Here is an 18581-nt window from a genome sequence, read left to right as displayed (position 1 = left end):
CCACACCATGGTCATCCCTTATACACCCCAATGGTCAAGCAGGAGACATCAGGGGTCATTACGACCTTGGAGGTAACCATGCTGCAATTTGCGACATGGTTACCCCCTTACCGGGTACCGGGTCTGGGTTCCTTGAATGAGGAATTACTGGGCCATTCCAACCTTGGAGGACCCGGTAATTCCTCATTCAAAGAACCGGACCCGGTACATCCCCATTCCCATTCGAGCCCCCAGATTTTAAAGAGTTTGTCCAAGTTGTTAGATGCCGCAAAGACGCAGACTTGGATGTGGGCTCTCTTCTTGGTGCGGACAGAGAGCCGGTATTGCCTTTGGAGAAGGCAGCAGGCCAGTTTGTCAGAGGGTGAACTGGAAGCACACCATTTCTTCTCAGCCACCCTGCACGTGCATTTAAGGGTGGTGAGGTCTGATTCGTACCAGGAATTGCACTTGGCTTTGAACTTCAAGTGGATCCTCATGACAGGGGCAAGAACATCGAGAGTATCAGATATAGCAGAGTGGAGCATGGAGAGGGCTGTGCAGGGTGTGAGAAAGCTAAATTGGGAGTGCGAAGAAAGTGGCAGCAAAAGCCTCAACTGACACACGCTTCATGGGTCGGATAACCGAGAAATAGGTGGCAGTGCTGGAGTTGGCTTGGCCTGAGGGGTGGAGAGAGTGAGCTGAGAGGAAGGGAGAAAGTGATCACTCCAGGAGAGGAGTGGTGAGAGGGATAGAGAGCGGAAGGTTTGTAGAGATAAGAACATCAAGAGTGGGCCCAGCAGAGTGATTCGGGCCAGAGGGGAGGATAGAGAGTGAGAGTCGCAGAGGTTGCAAAGGAGTCCAGAGGAAGGACAGGAAGCTTCCAGGTGGATGTTAAAGTCTCTAAGAAGGAGGATTTGAGTGGTCGATACCAGGAGTGAAGAGGAGAGGTCTGCCCACTCAGAGAGGAAGGAGGAGATCTGACCAGGTGGCCTATAGATGGTAGCCACAGTAAGGGAATGGCTAGGAGAGAGAGCCTGCAGACGAGGCAATTGAAAGCGTAGTAGGACTCAGGAATGACAGAGCTAGGAATCTACTTGGGGAAGATCAGGGCTACACCCACTCTGGAACGGTTGGACCTGGGCGCGAAGAGGATCTTGTAGCTGTCAGGGAGGAGATTGTCAAAGCTTGTGACAGAGCTGGCCGTGAACCATGTCTAGGTGAGATCGAGGTCAAATTCTTTCAGGAGGCAGCAGATGTCAGAGGAGTGTTTGACAGCTGAGCGAGAGTTAAGAGTGGCAATATGGAGAAGATTGCCATCCTTGAAAGAGGTCCGGGGAGGGGTACAAATCAGAGGTAGGCCCTTCGGAGGTGTAGAAGATGCCTGAAGGGGAGGGGCATAAGAGGAAGGAGGAGAGGGCAAGGTAGCCAAGGAGGAGACAACAGGGGAAGGCAAGGAATCTGTGGAGGGAAAAGAGGGGACAGCAGGAGAAGGGAGGAAATTGATGAGGCGTGGGAAGCATCTATCAAAGAGGAGATTGGCCTGAGGGCATGGACCACGACAGTACCATTCATGTAAACATCCCACCTGGTGCCACCATTATTGGGAGAAGAGAGAGGAGAAAGCACAGAGACGATATGAAGAGTCCATAGGTCTGGCAAGGGAACAACAAAGATGATGTCGGTGAGGGTTTGCCTATAGGAGGCACTGGTATAGGTGTCAGTGATAGGGAGGCCTGGGTTGAAGACTGGGATGTCCTTTTTAAACTTCTTCCTACCAGATTTAGTGAGAAGAGCAGTATACCCGATAGAGAAGCAGTTAGAAAAGATAGGAGAGAGAGAGAGCACCATAGAGTAGGTGGTGAGAAGAGAGAAGAGGAAGGGGGGAATGGAGGGGGAGTAGGGGTGGGGAGAACACTAGAGAAGGACACAGGGAGGGGCACAAGCAGACGAGACAGAGAAAGATGAGACAATAGTAGGCAATTGGACAAGATCACAGACACTCAGACTATGGAAGAAAGTTTACTAGGTGAATGCTTTGCTAAGAAGTCAAAACAACAGAATGGCACAACTTTCACAATATCGTTTAGATACTGGAGAAAAAACACACCTAAGTCTGAGAATCCTGTGTAAGGGGGAAAAAGGCCTAGGTTTCACAATGCAATTTTTAAATACCGGAGAAAACACACCTAAGTCTGAAAGTCCTGTATAAGGGGAAAAAAGTTGTCAGTGTAGAGTTCAGGCTCTATTGCAAAACCGGGCCACTCCTACCTTGCTTAGTCACTGCTGGTTGATGGCAGGCCACTGGATTCCCCTGCTGACATCTGCAGATACTATCAGGAGCCGCCTCAATGGGGGCCGCCCTTTGCCTTGGGGCCATTAGCCGCAGGGGCTGCACGGGCAGATGGCTGCTCTGGGGGAGGGTCAGTGATGACCAACAGCCACCCAATCAGGGGATGTGGGCAGGCTGGGAGGAGGGAGGGAGGGAGGGAAACAGGGACCAGGAAATGGATGCCGGGGAGGGAGGGAGAACAACGGTGCTGAGAGCGCTGCGAGCAGCAGATGGAAAATACAAAATAAAGCCTAGGAGGGTCTCTTGGCTCACCTGAAGATCACTGCAAAGTCAAGAGACTTGGTTGACCAAGAGTGAGCAATGATAACATTTGGTGAATTAGCCATTCCCTGAAGTTCATGATACATTGAAATATATGTTGGTGTAAATGAGGTCTTCTACTTTGTGTGTTTATACATTTTAAACCTTAATGATTAGATTCAAAGATATTCAGGAATAAGGCACTGTTTTACTATTAAGTTCACATCTGCTATGTACAGCCTTAAAATGTGATATGATTTGTACTTTTTTCTACCTGCCTTGCAGCTTTTGTTTGGTCACTCTTTCCAGCAGTGCTAATGAGTCGGGTGGTTAAGTTTAGTTTGATGTTTACATCAGCAGCTTTCTACATCCCGTCTGCCAATCAGATTGCAGAGAACAATGGGTAAATCTGCCACAGGTAGCCGCTGAACCCTGCTCTGGTATGTTCCAGCACGTGCTGAGGTCTCTCACCAGTCACTTCCACCTCACCTATTACACTTTCTGTCATTCCATGAAGGAGTGGTGTGATTTTACAGGTGGGCAGAGGGTGCACCGACACCTGGGAGTTGTGACAGCGTCATCTTCTGTATTTTCTAAGCACCCACTGTTCATACGTGCCTGAATCATCACAAGTCATACTCTAACCGTGTTACAGCCCAGTTTCTTTTCTGAGATTGATATGTTGCATGAAACATAAGTTGACTGAATTCAATAAAATAGGAGTCTATGCATATCATATAGCATTACTCGTGCTGTGGTCAGAATTGTGTATCCTCAAGGAAAATACACAGAAATACAGACATGTTGACAAGAAAGTTTAAAAGTGGACAATAACATTAATTCCAGCATAAAACTGGAATAGAGGTGGTCACCCCACTAATTAAAACAAATGAATCACCTCTGTTCCAGGAAGCAGTTTACACAAATGTGAAGCCAGAAAAAAAAAATTTAACACACAAATGGCGTTATTATTAACAATGTTTTTTTAATGTTAAAACAGTGACATATTGGCTGAAGCTCAATATTCAATTCATCAGCATTTCAATCAGTGTATGAATCCCGGTGGGAGACCTTTACATTAGACATGTCAGTTTATCCAAGATCAGCTTTATTTTCTAAACATTTATATCCACTGTTCCTTCTTGGAATTTAGAGATCAGCTGTGATATCATTAAACCCACAACTCTTTCATTTAAAAAAGAAAGGCACCATTTCATTTCCAAATGGCCATGAATTTTATTGTCTCACAACACAGCTAATATTTCTAGTCAATTTGCCCTTTCGGCTCTATTCACAAAAAGTCACTTTTCTAAAATACAGATCAACATAATTTATTGGAACACTTGACATCTTCTCTGGGCTCTTCACATCAAACCAATTTCTTATAAAATAGTGCTTTAAGAGTGGTCATGCACCCTCCCTTGTGCAATTGCACCTCCACATCCCGATCCCAGGCTAGGGAACCATCTACTAATCCTAAATGCTGCAATAGAGAAAGGCAATAGTGTAATACAGTAGATGTCAATCCTGTGGAGAAAAGGAAACTGTAGTGCTGTAGAACATGCTACAAAATTGAAACCTGCAGCATTCAGCGAGGATAGCACTTCTGGTGAGGCATGCATTTCTGGGAAACTGACTTCTGGAGTAATATTGGAGATTTCAGTTTTATGGATTCCATTCTCCAGGTCTTTGCACATGTCTTGTGCCAAGTTTAGTCTAATCAGCCATGTGAGAATACAGCTTTCTCCAATTGTATTATTAAGGAGGGCTTCAGATAATTAAAATGTCGGGTATTTTAATCCCCACGTGTTGATGTTGAAAGTAACAGTACTTTATGGATGTGTACAAATGTAATTCCCAGTAGAGGCATTTCTAATGGATTCCTTCCTGCCACGGATTCCTTGTCTATGATATCCACATCCTAGCAGAGCTGTTCTCCAGAAACATTTCCGCCACCAGGTGGCACCGCACAGGTGTGTCGGGTCCGTCCAAAGCCTCTATGCGCCTGCACTGGAAATGACATCCAGGCCAGTATAAGTAGCAGGGCCGCGCCCCATGACCTCAGTTCCTTTTTTCTGCGCACTGTGCTCGCTTATCGGGAACATGCTCATTGAGCTTTTCTAAAAGTGATTCGCCATGCAGACTCCATCAAAGGCCTCTGATTTTAAGCCATGTGCAGACTGCGATCGGCAGATGTCTGCCCTCAATCTGTACTGCGATTTCTTGTACTGACTGGGCGAAGACCACAGCACCCAGGATTTTGGGTCATGTCAGATTTCCATCTCACTCAGATCCATCTTCTTTGTTCTTCTCTCCGTCTCAACATTCTAAGGCAGAGGAAGGATTTCATCGATTGGACCCAGTACAGGTCCTAAAGTTCTACGTCTCTCATACTCGAGAGGCTAGGAAGGATGGCCAGCTTTCTGTTTGTTACACTGGTGCTGGGAAGCTAGTACACCATCAGTTCCACAGTCCCTCAGCATCAAGAGTGCTAGGGAAGGAGGGTGGAACTGCGGTCATGGGGCACGGCACTGCTACTTATACTGGCCAGACAACATTTTGGCATGGGGCACATAGAGGCGTCGGACCGATACAGAGCTGTGCAGCGTCCCCTAGCGGTGGAAATGTCTCCAGGGAACATCTGCGCTAAAATATGGATATCATAGATGAGGAATCTGTGGCAGGAACATCCATCAGAAAAAACATTACAGAGAGGCAAGTCATTTTTTCTCATAATTTAAGTAGAAAAAATGCGAACTCTTTGAAATGCAAACTTCTTTACAACTAGCAATTCATGTACAATAAATTTTTTTAAATTGTTTACTTTATAGTTTTCCTACATATCAGGGAGAAATGCCTGTAGACCAGCATCCACTGGTACTGCCTGGCTGGCAACACTGGGCTGAATATATTCATGAACCTGAGTGGGAGAAAGCAGGAAGGCTGGCACCTACCTGTCCATTGCTTCCAATTTTAAAGTGTTGCTACTTTTTTTCAAGTAAGTAAATTCTTGGGGATTAAATGGTTAACATAATTACTCAAAGGGCACTGAAAGTACAGTGAACAGGGTGAAGGCCTAACAGGCTAACTTTGTAACACAGTAAAGGAGGGCATCACACAACTGTATGTTATTAGTAAAGGCAGTATTGGGATCCCATTACGGACATACCAGAGGCGCTACACGAAAGATAGTGGGCGAGGAGATGCAGGGTCAATTTCGAAAGACAGCAGGATAGGGGGGAATAACTATATATCCCTGATGCAGCCCTCTAGTTAGGGAAGACTTTCCTTAGAAAGCGCTGATGTGCCACTTACAAAAACAGGGACAGTAAAAGAAGTGAAAAACAGTAACAACTTTAAGGTTGTTAAACTCCTGCATGTAGGTCACTATTAAATGGTTAATAAAACGCTGATTGTAGGGATGTTATTAAGAGCTGTCTTTTTTAAATAAATAAAAAACTTTCTCTATGGCACTTATTCACCAAAAGGTTTATGGGTTCTAACAGCAGGAGGACATTAAAACATAGGAGAATCCAGCAAAATGAAGGAAAGACAAACCAGAACAGATGGGTCTTCAGTAAGCATCTGAAGGTCACATGGCCAGAGGTGACATGTGATCTTAGACAGAGGGCATTCCAGATATAGGGAGACAAAACACCCCCACAAAAAAAATAGTTACATCACCTCCTCATCTAGAGTAGTAGAGGCACAGGGAGGACAAGGGTGGAAGCATCCATTGCAGAATGGGGTATTGGGGGGGGGGGGGTTTGCCATGAATGGCGCAATGAGCTAGACAAAGCACCTTCAACCCAATGTGAGAGGTCACAGGTAGCCCGTGTGGCTCGTAATGAAAGAGTGATATGGCCACATTTCCCAATGCCTGAAAGAAGCAGGTTAGCACTTTCTGTGCCATCTGAAGTTAGTCACACATGCCAAGGAGCACAGAATAAATGCCATTGCCATAGTCAAATCTGGAAATAATTAGGTTTATAGCATCTGACATCAGAGCGTTAAAGGTTGAAAAGCATCTATACAGGGGCTGGCTGACTTGCTGAGGCGCTGCTATGCTGAGATCCTGTCAGAGGGAGCAGGGGGGTGTATGCCTTAAGCTGTCCCTTTGAGTCATGATTGGGATAGTATTGCAATGGGGTTTGCTTGACTGAATAATGTGCTCCAATTGTGGTCCTTTTTGGATGATGCAGTGGTATTTTGCTATGCATTTGAACAATATGATATACATTGAAATGTACTGCTTGATATATTGTGATTTGCCATGGGGTGGGCTTGATGAGCCTATACAAGTTATTACTTTAGAGGTTAAACCATTGCGATTTGCCTTTAGAAATGCAAAGCCGTTTTATACATATTGATTCAGTGATAGAGAAGGTGTATTTGGACTTTGATTTTCCTAAGCAGAAGGGATAAGGCGGGACAGGACTTTTGGGTCTTTGTCAATGAAAAGGCGATTTAAACCCCAGATGGAGTTGGACAGGGCTTTATATGCGCAACATGTATTTGAATATCCAGGACTAAAGAAGTGAGGTAGATTAATTTGATTTTAGAAGACGAGACTTGATGCTTACCAGACAAACACATGTGTTTGAATTCTATGTGGACTTGGATAGTTGGAATATTGTGTTATTCTAGAGAGAATGTATGAGGGATTTTTATGTGTGTAAATAAATAAATGCTTTTTTAAAAATGTTAGTCATTCTGGTCTTTTAGACGTTGGTATAGTGACATGGTAATTGATAACACCATGTTATGTAATGCATACTATGCCCCTCTCCCTGAAGCCTTTCTGTTTTGTGAAAACCTTCTCTATCCATATACATTTGCATTAGTTGTGACATGAACTGTTGAGGATGTGTTGCAGAAACTGGGAGTGTAGTACGTTGTAAGGGTTGTACGTTGCTAGAGCTGTGCAATGGAGTGGGGAAGGGAAATGCACTCAGAGTCCCTCAGAATCCTTTTTTAGAATCTATGTAGCTAGAGCATAATATCGGTACTGGTAAAGATGAAAGGAGACACCCTCTGGGTTCCATTTCAGTAGATGGTAGCGTCCCTGTAAAATAGGAGGGGAGGGGGGACACCCCATATATCCAATGAGGGTCTATAGTAATTGGGTCTTTTTTCCAAAATGTTGGTGCCCATTAATTAGCATGAAGTCCTTAGACAAAGTGTTCCATAGGATGGTTACCTTAACGCAGAAGGTACAGTCTCCCTTCTGAATAATCCAGAAGGGATGCATTTCAAACAGTGATTCAACAATCATAATCAGCCATCACTTTTATCAGTCAACAGACATGCTAAACTCAGTAGCATTGTAGAAGCATCTCCTTCTCTCTGAAGCACGTGCAATTGCAGAAGAGATTTCACCACCTACATGTCCTCTCTCATGGCAGATAAGAACATCCTGTTCACTGAAGTATTTCCCACATTCAATACACTGAAATAGACCCTGGCTGCATGTTTTGTCTGGTGCCTAATAAGGGAACTGTTTTGACTGAAACAGTTCCCACATTCAGTGCATGTATGAGGTTACCCCTGTATGTGTTCTCTGGTGGCAAATAAGATGACTCTCCTGAGCAAACCCTTTCCCACATTCACTACACTTATGTGGTTTCTCATCTTTATGTGTTCTCTGGTGGATAGTAAGCTCACCCTTTGTAACAAACCCTTTCCCACATTCAATGCACCCATGAGGCTTCTTACCTGTATGTGTTGCCTGGTGGATAATAAGGCATTGCTTCTGAGCAAAACCTTTCCTACATTCAGTGCACTTAAGGTTTCATACCTGTATGTGTTCTCTGGTGGTTAATAAGCCATTGCTTTCAAGCAAAACCTTTCCCACATTCAGTGCACTCATAAGGTTTCAAACCTGTATGTGTTCTCTGGTGGCGAATAAGCTGTTCCTTCCGAGCAAACCCTTTCCCACATTCAATGCACCCATAAGGTTTCCCACCTGTATGTGTTCTCTGGTGGTTAATAAGGTGTTGCTTCAGAGCAAAACCTTTCCCACATTCAATGCACCCATAAGGTTTCACACCTGTATGTGTTCTCTGGTGGATAATAAGGGTTTGCTTCAGAGCAAAACCTTTCCCACATTCACTGCACTCATATGGTTTCACACCTGTATGTGTTCTCTCGTGGATAATAAGGCGTTGCTTCAGAGCAAAACCTTTCCCACATTCACTGCACTCATAAGGTTTCACACCTGTATGTGTTTGCTGGTGGATAGTAAGCTCTCTTTTTGTAACAAATCCTTTCCCACATTCACTGCACTCATATGGTTTCACACCTGTATGTGTTCTCTGATGGATAATAAGGTCTTGCTTCAGAGCAAAACCTTTCCCACATTCACTGCACTCATAAGGTTTCACACCTGTATGTGTTCTCTGGTGGATAGTAAGGTGTCTCTTTGTAACCCACCCTTTCCCACATTCAGTGCACCCATAGGGTTTCTCACCTGTATGTGTTCTCTGGTGGATAATAAGGCGTTGCTTCAGAGCAAAACCTTTCCCACATTCAGTGCACTCATAAGGTTTCTCACCTGTATGTGTACTCTGGTGGATAGTAAGGTGTCTCTTTGTAACAAACCCTTTCCCACATTCATTGCACCCATACGGTTTTACACCTGTATGTGTTCTCTGGTGGATTGTAAGCTGTTCCTTCTGAGCAAACCCTTTCTCACATTCAGTGCACTCATAAGGTTTCAAACCTGTATGTGTTCTCTGGTGGATAATACGGTTTCTCTTTGTACCAAACCCTTTCCCACATTCAGTGCACTCATAAGGTTTCTCATCTGTATGTGTTCTTCTCTGATGGAAAGTAAGATATTTTTTTCTAGCAAACCCTTTTCCACATTCACTGCACTGATGAGGTTTCTCGCCCGTATGTGTTCTCTGGTGGCTAATCAGATGTCCCTTCTGAGCAAACCCTTTCCCACATTCACTGCAGACATGTGGTTTCCCACCGTTATGCATTTGATGGTGGCAGATAAGTGTATCATGCAAATGGACGCTAGTCTCAAATTCAGTGCACTGATAAGGTTTTTCACTCATGTCTTCCTGAGGGCAATAAGTATGTTCTTGAGATGGCAATTGCTCCAACATTCTGTGCATGTGTAAAGTTTATTGCCAATTTGTTTTGTCAGGTGCGGACCCTTTTCACTGAACCGTTTCCCTAATTCAGAGCACATATGAGAAGTGATTTTCTTACTGCACATACCACATTGTCACGTTCGTGCTAGATATCCCACTCCCCAGGATTAACAGACTGAACAAGCTTCGTTACTGGATGTTACCAGGAAGGAGTTGCATGGACGGAAGTCATAATGTTCATGTATCCAACAGGCTTCTCAATCTGAGTTCCTCAATACTCTGAAAAGACAACTGGAACCCAAACTTGCACTCTTCTAAGATGCTTGGAAATTGCATATTTTAACAATGAAGCTTTTCACTGTGTTAGTCCAGAGAATCTAACAATCACTGCTGTTGCATTTCTGGGGCATCAGTCACCTATTAACATAAAAGGAGAAGCACATTATTAGTTTCAACACATTCACAATAACATGTATCACATGTAATAAGACTACTCTACTCGGTAGCAGTGATGTGAGCTCACAGAGTAACTTATACGACTTTGAAGTGCCATCTCTTGGGAAAGGCACCTAATAGGTGTTAGAGTAGTGGTGCTCTAATGAGAGCATTTAATGGGACAGAAGTAACATGCAGCAGGAAAAGTGCGATTCATTTTTATTTAGAACATTTTAGCATCCAAAACATTAGAAAACAAAATACAGCTTGATGAATAAACATTTTAAATGGATAGTTTAATCATCAGGAACATGTATATACGTTCTATCATTTTATTTGTTTGTTCAGAAATGAGTACATGGAATCTCCCAATTCCATATACAAATGATAAAGGCAGGCGTTTGACACTAAGGGCCTCATCACGAGTTGGGCTGTATTCCCGGCTGTAATACCTCCGACTGTAATAGCCCTAGCACCGACCGGTCCGGTGGTATTGCCATCGGATCACAGGTTGGGCCTTAACGGTAAATCCCCATTCCTGATTGGGTCCATTGGAGTGGAATGGGGAATTTTTTGGTGCTAATACTGCGGGCTAATACAGCCGGCTGTAATACAGCCGAAAACAGGGATTTTCACCTCCAGAAAAAAGCTGGAGGTAAAACAGCCGCTTTAGCGCCCAACTCATGATAGGGCCAGCCCTTAAATCCGGCAGTAATACCGTTACAGCCGCATTTAAGGGCTACAGCCCAACTCGTGATGCGGCCAAGTCAGAAGCAGCTTGCCTGCAGCTTGTCTCCAATCGGCCATATGTCCGACCAGTCATTACTGATGACTCCATTACATTTGAGCAAATGTGTATTGGCCCAAACATGAATAATATAACCAACAGCACCATTGAGGAAATAAAGAATGCATTGTGAATTAAAGGAAAAGCGCCAATCTCTTCCTACAGTGAGAATGGCAGAGGCCACGCTGGCACTACATTCAAACATGGACTTTAAACCTAGATAAACTCCAAACCCATCCCTCTCCCCCAGGAGTTAGAGAACAAACAAACTTGTGTCCTAGACCAAAAGAATGACATTTCTGGCAATGAGGTAAAGTGTATGAGAGACTCCCTGAACTCCCCAAAACACCCCATTTGCCTTCCTAATTATTTATACAAATGCCCCATTGCTAGGTACAAAATTTAATCTGCCAGATGGGTCCCGCTTCTGTTTCCCTGTTCAAAATACCACTGCATAGTTTTCAGGAGGGGTTACATGTATGTGTTCTCTGGTGTTCTCTGTTTTATTGTTAAGGAGTGGGTGTAAATGGGTCGGTTACTGATCAGACTCCCATAACCCGAGCTAGACCCTTTTTTGTGGATTCTGGTAATTGCACCCTAGGTTGAATGCCCCTGTACCCTCTCTGCTGTGACGAAGAACTGTTTTCATCGCATCCCTAGTAACCAATGGGGATGTTGCCCCATCACTGTCAATATCCAAGAATTGCTTGCCACCATTTAGTGATTGCACACATTATTCCCGTTGATGTACAGTGGAGATTCTACTCACCCTACTCCAGGGGAATCTGTGCAACATAATCCAACAGATTCATTATCTGTAAGAGCGAGAATCTCATTGCCATCATTTGTTGTAACCCATATGGCATCGGTCCTGGAATAAGATGTAGGTACGTGTGAATAGTATGCATAATTATTCACCCCAGGATGCGTGAGACACCAACCGTCCACCTGTCTGTCAGCCCTACCTTACTACATGTATTATGTGTCTAGTGTAGGTAGCGTTACTGCCAGGAACCTATGGCTGAACACTCTCACACAAGTTGGCAATGTAATTCTAGCAGGAGTAAAGGCTGTTGATGGCTCAGGCCTTTTGCCTCCCTGCATCATTAATATCCCATCAACCTGTCCTGATACTGTGGATGACTTTGCCTGCCAGTGCTTGGTCTATCAAACCAACCCTTCGTGCTAACTTCAGCCAGGCCCATCTCTCTATACTCTAGTGCCAGGCTGTCATCATCAATGCTTCCCTTTCCCAGGAGGGCTGCCCAACGGACCAACCTACCATGGTAGGCCTAAACCTTTCAGGAAGCCTGAGCAACTGGTTGGTGGGAGGACTCTGGGAAGCCTAGATATGGATTGCTCCTTAGTTCTCTCCTCGGCCTCGCAGGTGTTGCATTGTGCTGTTGCCTTCCACACGCACTCCTCCTCTGCATGGGGTATGAGTCAGGAACAAGGCTAATTCCTCTACAGTCCCGATGATCCACGTCCACTTGCCTTTCTGACATTCATCTCCTGGGTAGTGTTGGAAGGTGTGGGAGTCTGTGCAGGATCACGCGAGGTGCCATTTTGGCATACAGTCTAAGACTGTGTATATGCAGAACCTATCATAGTATACCAATAAGTGGCGAGCACTAACATTACGTGAGAAACTAAAAACCAAACTGGGGTGACATCTGGGAAGTAAATCTCATTAATGTTGGTCTCAAATTCATGTATTCTCATGCAAATAACATGGACCTCATATACACGTTAAAAGCAAAACGTTATCGGGGGGCGTGGCTAACCGCCATGTGAAGAGGACGTTCACTCCTTGCGCTCCGCTTGATGCGACCATCATAAGCTGCTTTTAACTACTTTTTTTCGGGGGCTCCGAACCCCACGAACCGCCTCATCGAGGGCCGACATCCTGCTGCACCTGCGGGTCGATTCCTGTGGCCCTGGAGGACCGGTCTCGCCCTATAGACCGTGCGACACGATCCCGCGGACCAGGGCCAAGATGGCGGCTCCCGAGCCCTGCAAGATGCGGCGGCCCGCACTCTAAAGCCGCTCGCGCCGTAACACTCAGCTGAGGGCCGAGGACACACGAACGCCCAGCTGGACTGACGAGGGGGGCCTGTGGGGCACCCGTGAAGCTTGGAGCGCGAACGACGGTGCCAACGGGACGACCAGCCTGGAACGTCCCGGACGAGGGCGCTGCCAGCCACAGAACCGGGAGCCAGGGTCTCGGAGGCCCTTCGAGGTGAGCGGGGGGGACTAACGCAACCGACACATACAGGCGTGCCCGGCCTGGTAACCCGGAGAAGCGGCCCCGGCGCACACTATCCGTCCCCCCTGTGCCTACGGAGCCGCCCACAGTATACAGCGATCCGCCATCGCGGCCCACCCGATACGGCTTCCTCGGCCACTCCATCGCGGCTCACCCCGGCCACCTCGGTAACAGCGAAGCCCGGAGGCTCAGTCGACATGTCTACCAAAGGAGCAAGGGCTAAGCAACGTCAGACCACCATCGACACGTTCACGGCGGCGGGGCCCACAGCGCCAGATAACATGAGCGAGACTCTTGCTGCAGACCTACCCGACCCCTTGGGGCCTTCAGCGGAACCTAGTAACACACAGATCCTTGAAGCTATCAAACTTTCCCAGGCAGCCGTGGAGCATAAAATAGACGCTGTCGCCATAGACTTGAACCTCCTGCGCCAAGACGTCCGATCCCTGGCCGGCAGAACAGAGGTGCTGGAGGCCCAGGTCCGCGAGAACACGGAAGCTAAGACAGTGCTCCTCAAAGATGTCGATGCACTTCAACAAAAAGTTAAAAACCTAGAAGACAGGGTCGAGGAGGCAGAGGGGCGCGCACGCCGCAACAACATTCGCCTCCTGGGGCTCCCGGAGGGCATCGAGGGATCGGACCCCACGAACTTCGTAGAGAATCTCCTGATACAGGAGATTGGAGCAGAAAAACTCTCTCAGGGCTTTGTAATCGAAAGGGCTCACCGATCCCTCACATCGAAACCCCCTCCTGGCAGCCCACCCAGACCCGTGATCGCAAAAGTACTTAACTACAGAGACCGGGAAACCATCCTCACCTTCTCGCGGTCAGGCGGCCAGATCTGCAGGGGTTCAGCCAAGATATCCATCTACCCTGACTATACATTTCAGGTTCAAATGAAGAGGGCACAGTTCATACACACCAAAGCAAGACTGAAGGCTGCAGGCCTACGCTACATGCTCCTCTACCCCTCCAGATTGAAGGTGATACGAAACAACAGAACTCACCTCTTCGATACCCCGGCAGAGGCCCGAGACTGGATGGACAGGGAGCAGATCCCAGATGTCGAAGTCAGGAAACGACAACCCCGCTGAGCCCCGTCTCTCAGGGCCCCGGTGCCTTTCGGAGGCCCCACCATGGAACGGCCACTTACGCCGCAGCTGACCGGATTTCATAACACGAGGCGCCCGGACGAACACTCTCCTACCCCTGGAAGTTCTTTCTTGTTAAGGGTACTCATTACCCGCCCGTAGGGCACCATGCGACCGTCCTTCGGTCTAAAGGAGCGGAAACGGGTCTGTCATAGTGAGGAGCTCCTCACTCGACCTGGTTTATGTTGGGGAAGTTCACAGTTACGGGGGGGAGGGATAGGGGAAGTTGGCACAGTTGTTAAGTGCCCGAATCAGGGACAACCAAGACCACCAACATCCATTTCAGTCAGCACGGACGAGGCACCTACCCTCCGCTGGATAGGCTGGCAGTCACTGAAGCAGAAGTTCAGGGGTGCAAGTAACCCGGCTGAGACCCGCATGCACGAATCTCCAGGAAACCACAAGACCCCCACGATCCTCCGGCCACTGGTGGTGCTCCCGGGGGCGTTGGACATAGCCACCAGAATCCCAAATCTCACATGGCCGATTCGTTGAAAATCCTGACGTGGAACGTCAGAGGCATGAACAGCTTCGTGAAACAACGGCGCATACTCTCCTATATTAAAAGAAGCAAAACCAAAATAGCCCTGCTACAAGAAACACACCTTACATCGGACAAACTGAAAGCATTGGCAAAGGCCTGGCGTGGTACCCTGGTAGGTTCCTCCTACTCCTCCTACGCCAGGGGTGTCCTGATCTGGGTGGACCCCTCTGTCCCCTTCCGGTTGGTCGGCTCCAAAGCAGACAATGAGGGCAGGATGGCAATTGCATGTGGCACCATTGAAGGGAGAGAGGTTTGTCTAGTCAGCACTTATGCACCCAACCATGATGCAACCACCTTCTTCCACTCCCTGTATCCACGCCTCGGCCCTTACAGGGACCAAACCATGATATGGGGGGGCGACCATAACTGCACCTTAGACCCCCTGAGAGACAGGTCGGACGATAAACATACACGCCCTTCCCCGCCTGCCAAAATTCTGTCAAGGTTGATACAGCAGTTACAACTCCGAGACTTGTGGAGAGAACAGCACCCAGATGCACGTGTGTTCTCCTTTTACTCCCCTCCTCACGCAGTCCACACTAGGATAGACTACCTTTTCGTGAGCCTAGAACAACAGGCAACGTTCGGCGGTGCTCAGTACCAGCCCAGAGTACTGTCCGATCATTCCCCACTAGTAGCCACCTGGGAGATCTACCCGCCTAGACCCCCGGTCCCCACCTGGAAACTTAGGGCTGAAGCTCTCCTAGACATAGCCCTCCGCGAACACATTGCTGATAGGACTGAAGACTACTGGGAAAGGAACCTCAACAGTGTTAAACACATAGGCACCGCCTGGGAGGCATACAAGGTGGTCCTGAGAGGGGAGATGATTGCAACCATGGGCGGAGCACTGAGGTCGATTACTTCCTCCTTAGAACATGCAGAGAGTGAGTTGGGGGAGCTCGAAGGCAGACTAGACCCATCCCCAGAACATTTACAGAAGGTGATTGACCTCAAACAAACCTGTCTCACGCACTGGGAGTCCCTGGGTAGGCTGAGCTATGCCAAACACACTGAACGTACCCACGCTCTAGGTGATAAACCTGGTAAACTCCTAGCTTGGCTGTACAAGAGAGAAGCCCCCAGAACACCCATTTGCCAAGTACTCAAACCAGATGGCTCCCTAGTGCACACCCAGACTGAAATTAATTCGGTGTTCTCTGACTTTTACAGCAATTTATACGCCGAACCCCCACCCGTGGACGTCTCCGACATAGAGGACATCCTGGACGACATAGATCTCCCCAGGCTAGAGCCCCATATGACGGACGCCTTGGACGAACCCATCACCCCAGATGAGGTCAAGGCAATCATTAGGTCACTCCCAACCGGTAAGTCCCCAGGCACTGATGGCCTCCCTGGGGAATTTTATAAATTGTACGAGGAGACCTTGGCCCCACTGTTGGCACAGGTGTTCAACGAAGCCTACGAGCGGGGTGCCCTCCCCGACTCCATGAGGGAGGCGGTGATTGTCCCTCTCCTGAAACCCGGGAAAGACGGATCGCACTGCGGCTCATATAGACCCCTCTCCATGTTAAATGTCGATTGCAAGATCCTAACCTCCCTGCTAGCTAGTAGACTGCGAAGGGTAATTCCCCACCTGATCCACCAGGACCAAACGGGTTACGTGCCCGGTCGCTCCATAACAGAGAACCTGCGTAGGTTGCACCATATTATGTACAGCACGGAGCAGAGGCCTCAGAAATACGCGGTGGCGTCACTAGACGCCACCAAGGCCTTTGATTCAGTGCGTTGGGAATGGCTTTATGCCACTATGGCTAAAATGGGGATAGGACCTGCCTTCCTGAAATGGACCCGGCTAGTCTACACCAACCCCACCGCTAGGGTGCGCACGAACAGGACCTTCTCAAACAAATGGGCGTTACATAGAGGCACTCGCCAGGGCTGCCCACTCTCCCCGATGCTATACATCATCGCCACCGAACCCGTAGCCACGTACCTTAGGCAGGAATACGGAGATGGGGGTATTGTAATCGACGGAGTGACCCACCTCGTCTCTATGTATGCGGATGATACGCTATTGTTCTTACATAACCCTGAACACCTCCTGCCCTACATCCTAGAAACACTGGACGGATTCAGTAGATACACGGGTATCCGTATTAACAAAGATAAGTCCTGCCTCTACCCGCTTGCCGCCCTACATAAAGATGGCCCTGGATCCCTCCCCTCCCTAGATCTAGAATGGCAAGCGACCTCCTTTAGATACCTGGGAATCACCATACACCGGGACCCATTCACGGAACATACACTTAATACGGTGAGAGCCAAAGACGCTCTAGAAAAATCTATGGAATTCTGGGGTAAGCTTCCGCTCTCGATGGCCGGTAGGGCCGGTCTACTCAAAATGGTTGCTCTCCCCCGCCTACTATATAACTTTACAAACGTTCCCTACAATATCCCCCCCTCCTTCTTTAAAAACATAAACAAACTATGCAGACGGTTCCTTTGGCAGGAGGGCAGACACAGGGTGGCGCTGGACACACTCCAAAGACCTTACGAGAGGGGAGGAGTTAAGGTCCCTAATTTCGAATTGTACTACCTGGCGAGCCAGCTAAGGCAAGTGATGCGATGGATGGCCGATGAGACCTCCTCGGACACTCGGCTCCTCCAACCTGCATTACCCTACCTCCTCCTGAGGGACCTACTGTGGGCACAGGGCAGATTCACACAGCCCCTTCCATACTTATTTAGACTTGGAATAAAGCTCTGGAACAGAGCGTGCAAAACTGTGGGGCCAGCTGATCCTTTCTCACCTCAAATCCCTATAGCAGCAATTATGGCTCATCAGCCATGGGGCTTTCACGAATCACGCACCCAATGGGAACCTTACGGAGTGGCCACCCTGGGAGACTTAATGCGGGATGAAGAGATCATGCCCTTTCCTGATCTCGCTGAAACTACGGGATTACCCGCTGGCCAATTTTTGCTCCATGGGGCAGTGATACACGCCATTAGGGTCAGATGGCCGGAGGCTACCACCCCCATGACGGAAAATACGGTCATAGAAACACTATTGAACACAGCCGAGGGCGGCCATGAAACCTCGCGATTGTACGAAACCCTGCTCCAGGGCACGACTAACACCGAGCTTAAATGTAGAGCAAAATGGGAAATCGAATTTGGCTTAGACTTCACGGATGCCGAATGGGAGAAAATAACCCACTACCATAAAAAAGTCTCCAGGAATGCCCGATTGCAACTCATTCAACTGTACATCACTAACAGAGCCTACCTAACACCAGAGGCTATATCTAATTTCAGGGGAGCCGAGGTCCAGCTATGCCCCAAATGTAGGGAGCCGAAGGCGGGTATGACGCATATGTTCTGGGGCTGCCCGGAGATACGCCACTTCTGGACACAGGTTCAGGGGAGGGTGGCGGACGCAGACATCGAGCTAGAGGTGAACTGCCCCGCAGTATGCATCCTGGGCAGATGCAAACGCAACCACAAAAACAAACCTCTGAACAAGCTCAAAGACTTGATCTACATAACTGCGAAGAGGCGCATAGCCATGGGATGGAAGAGCCCTAGGGCCCCGCATGAGGCATTGTGGTGGGGGGACCTGACTAAATGGATAACGGCGGAGACTGGCGCGTGGGAAACGGCAATCCTTGAACAAAGGCTAGACTCCAGCGGAGAACTACAACGCTGGGTGGCCTTGACTGAGCCACTTCTGCATCCTAATAACTCTGACGATGCCTC

General features: G+C 47.9%; 1 pseudogene; it reads right to left on the bottom strand.

Moving 5' to 3' along the window:
* Positions 1-3534: 3534 nt before the first annotated feature.
* LOC138498498 (zinc finger protein 850-like) overlaps positions 3535-18581 on the bottom strand; it is a 661846-nt pseudogene continuing 646799 nt past the window's right edge.

The sequence above is a fragment of the Ambystoma mexicanum genome, chromosome 5q (assembly GCF_040938575.1).
Source record: "Ambystoma mexicanum isolate Mex_15411 chromosome 5q, UKY_AmexF1_1, whole genome shotgun sequence".
Classification (NCBI taxonomy): Eukaryota; Metazoa; Chordata; class Amphibia; order Caudata; family Ambystomatidae; genus Ambystoma; species Ambystoma mexicanum.
The sequence above is the reverse complement of the archived record's forward strand: the minus strand, read 5'-3'. Positions and strand labels throughout refer to the sequence as shown.